Raw genomic sequence first — 3,949 nt, forward strand, 5'->3', positions numbered from 1 at the left:
TAGGATGGCGCATCCTGTGCCCCCCTTTGTGCATCCACATGGCATGAGGCACGAAGGGACCCTGTACTAGGGCCCCTATGTTTCCTCTCCATGATGGTTTCCGTGGAGGTAGAACCACCATGAAAACCGTGGCGGAGAGGAAACTTGTAATATGCTTGACGGGACTGCGGTGGTCCCACCAAGCATATTGCAGCCTCAGGACTGCGTATCACTGCCAGGGAAGGGCGCTTCCCTAGCGGCAATACCATGATGGTCCAACTGCCCAAGTCTTAATGGGGCGGATGGACTGCCAGTGGTTCGGTGGTTAGGCCGCCACTGCCGTACCACCACGAGTCTTGCAGTCCTTGGCCCACCAGACTCATAATCTGGCTCTAAGTCAGCTTTCTGACTTTTGCTACTTCTTCCGCATGACATGCCTTTGTTAGGAATGGCTTTTCATGGAGAGTACTATATTGATAGAGCAATGCCCATGGTTTCGGCAGTAGCTGGTGCAGCTTTCGCGAGATTTAACGCATTTTTGGAATTGCTAGTGAACAATGTAGCAAGGTCACAGCACGTGTTGCACTACCTGGCTGATTTCCTCATGATAAGGAAGGGTGACCACAAATGTGAATGTTTACAGCTGTTAAAAACATTTAAGGAAGTGGCTATTTATTTGCAAATACCATCAGCTGGAGACAACACACAGGTCCCCACTAATTGTTTGACATTCTTAAGCATAGAACTGGATTCAGTAGACACAGATGCGGGCCTGCCCACTGACTAGATACAAATGCCAGACTGTGCATTAAGCAAGAGCACATGTGAATTGCATCAACTTCAACACATATTAGGATAGCTCAACTTTACAAGTGGAGTAGTAACTCCAGGCAAACGTTTTATCAAGAACTTGGATTTGCAATGAGACAGGCATCCAGACCTCATTATAGGGTACGTATTACAGAGAGAGTGAGGGGAGACTTACGAATGTGGCAAAACCTTTTGACAAAATAAAACGGAGTGACTGTGTGGCAACTTCATAACAAGCTTTAATGGGCACTTGAGATATTGTCTGATGCCTCTGGAAAAGGGGGGTTTGGCAGTGGCGTAGCAAGGGGGCGGTACGCCTCAGGCCGCACAAATTTTGAGGCCGCCAGCCTTCCGCCACTCTTACCTGCTGTTCTCGGGGCAGCTATCGCTTCCCCCTCTCTTCATTCGGCTGCCGAGGGGCGGCAAATGGAAAAGATCCTGCCAGCATCCCCCCTCCCCCACTCTTTTTGATTCAGCCGAAGCTGGGCGGCAAACACGGGCACCTCCACGGGTGGCCAAAGTGCTTGCTACCCCACTGGGGTTTGGGCTGTATTGGATGGGAAAATGGGGTGTTGAAAATTGGCTGGCAAGTTGGAGGAAAGAGAGTTACAGCATTGCTTTTCCAGAATTTTTCTCTTCACAGTGGGAGAGGTTCCATGTTTTGGCACCAGGAGCTGATTCCAAGGCAACAGCAGTGCCAGAAAATATGTGGAAACTTGGTTAAGGGAGAGAAGATTTGGAGCGATCATTAGCAGAGTCAACCCGGAAAACTTATAGAACAGCATGGCATGAATTTGTGCAGTCTGGAGCTAGGCATAGGGATAGAGATCAGTTGGGGGTAAGTTTAATAGACAAAGACACAGTTCAATAAGTGGTAACAGTAATTGACAGAGGAGGCTCTGCAGTCACTATAGCAGGGGAAAATAGTAGGCATTACTTTTGACCAATGAAAGGAGAATTGATACAGAGGATTTTGGAAGATTAGGCAAGAGAGCAAGGACAAACAAAAGATAAAACAAAACCATAATGGAAGGGACACTGGGGGGCAAGATGGCCGCTGACAGGCTGTAGGGAGAGGACGTGTTCTCCCTTCTCCCCATGAGACCACTTACCGAGCGAAAGGTGATGCGTGTTTTCAGTAACGGCGGACTGCATTTTTTCTCGGAAACACAGACCCATGCGTGCGGAAAAGAGGACAAGAAGGACAAGAAGACATGCTGCATAGTTTAAAAGGGATTTTCTCGACTGCTGCTGTAACGGAATACACTCCGTATACGAAGACTACAGCCTCCTTAACGGCGGGGTCAGTGTTGGCGCGGTCATTGGATGCAGCAAGTCAGCTGATGGTGAAGGCTTCTGTTTGGAGACAGAAGCGATATCGAAGGACGGTAGACGCCGTATTCAGCTTGTGGCGGACAATGGCTCCGAAGATTGCCAAAAGCCTGAGGGACGAGAAAGAGAAAGCTGCCTGGAGCGAGTCAGACGCTCCGGCAGCTAACCTCCGAGCGAAGAAGCTGATGCGATCACAGGAAAAGCGGGAGGAGTTGCGCACTGCTGCCGAGCAGGGTAAGAGTGCCGGCAGGAACAACGAGGCTGACAGCATGGTAGGAGAAAAGAGGAAGAAGAAGGAGAAGACTAAGGCGACACTTAACAAAGGAAAATCCTCAGCACAGGTAACCATGAGACAACCTTCAGTGTATGAGGCGTTCTTGCCTGCTGGTACCGCCAGTGCGTATGGAATATCAGAGGGGGTATTAGCTCCCGAGTTAATCCCAGCAGAGCCTGCTGCAAGTTTACTGAGTGCCTCCACAGCCCAGCACTCGATTGAAGGCGGGCTTGCAACAACGGATCCACGCTCCCCCAAGACAACCGCAGAGGTAACTGATGTTGTGAATGCACAAGGAATGGGTGATGTGGCTCCCACACTGCCAGTAGAGGTAATGACACAGAAGCAGGGGCAGGAGCAAGGGAACATCAGGAGAGAGAGTGATACCCAAGTGGAGCAAACGGTTAAAGAAACTTGCAATGAAGTAATGCTGGGTCCGCAGGAAATAGAAAAAGAAGCGGCAGTTAATGTCGGCAGTGTTAGCCACCAGACTGAGGAAAATACTATGTTCGCTGATGCCAATAGGATCCCTGCACTAACAGAGGTACTGTCAGAAGCTCTAACAGAGAGATCCAGAGCTGTTACCTTGGATGAAGTAAGCACTAAAAATCTGGCAGTTATTGAAGGAGAGATGAACCCTGCACTTAATATGAATAGCCCGGTCACAGTGTCAGTAGGAAAGAACACGGCAGCTTTAATTACTGATGGCACAGTGGTAATACCAGGTTCTCCAACTGATGAATGTTTTTTCTCCGTAAACGAGGGAGAGGGTGATGAGGATGAGGAGGTGGTTGGAGAAGAGGAGGGGGACTCAGAGGACTCCTCTAGCGCTGAAGAGACGGAGAGCGACCAAACAATGTTGGGGTTAGTGACAGAAACCGTAGCCACATCAGAGTCTGGAGAGGCTTTAGCCCAAGAATTATCTGCAAAGCGTAGATCAAAAATTCTGACTAAAAAACGGAGAAAAGTAAAAGACACTGTGAGTTCTATGAATCTTGATGTTGCAAAGAGACTTGATTGGGACAGCTGTACCAAGAGTCTGCCGGGGGGTCAGCAGATAAAAATACTGACATTTTGGGGGTACATGAGCAAAGTATGGAACAAGGAACTAGACAGAGGGGAAGTCAGAACCAGAGTCAGAGTCAACCCCAGGGGGAAACACCACAAAAAGGGTTTGAAATGATGTTTACAATGTTGAAGCAAATACAAACCGAGGCGAGAGTGGAAAATTGTAGAGCCAGGCAAGAGAGTAAAAAGATACAAGGTTCTCTCCGTAAAGTAAATAAATTATATGTAGATCTGGCAGGGAGAGTCACAGAGGTAGAAGAAAGAACAGGGGGGCTGGAAGATGAAATAAAGGGTTGGAAGGAATTTAGGCAGGAACAAGAGAAGACCACTACCGATATATTATGGAAGATGGAAGATTTTGAGAATAGGCAGCGCAGAAACAACATCAGACTTTTGGGTATTGCGGAAGGAAGAGAAGGGCAGGATGTTAGAGCCTATGTCATAGAGCTTCTTAAGGGTGCGATTCCAGATATAAAAGGTTGGGAC

Source organism: Lissotriton vulgaris, unplaced genomic scaffold (assembly GCF_964263255.1).
Source record: "Lissotriton vulgaris unplaced genomic scaffold, aLisVul1.2 SCAFFOLD_442, whole genome shotgun sequence".
NCBI classification, from domain to species: domain Eukaryota; kingdom Metazoa; phylum Chordata; class Amphibia; order Caudata; family Salamandridae; genus Lissotriton; species Lissotriton vulgaris.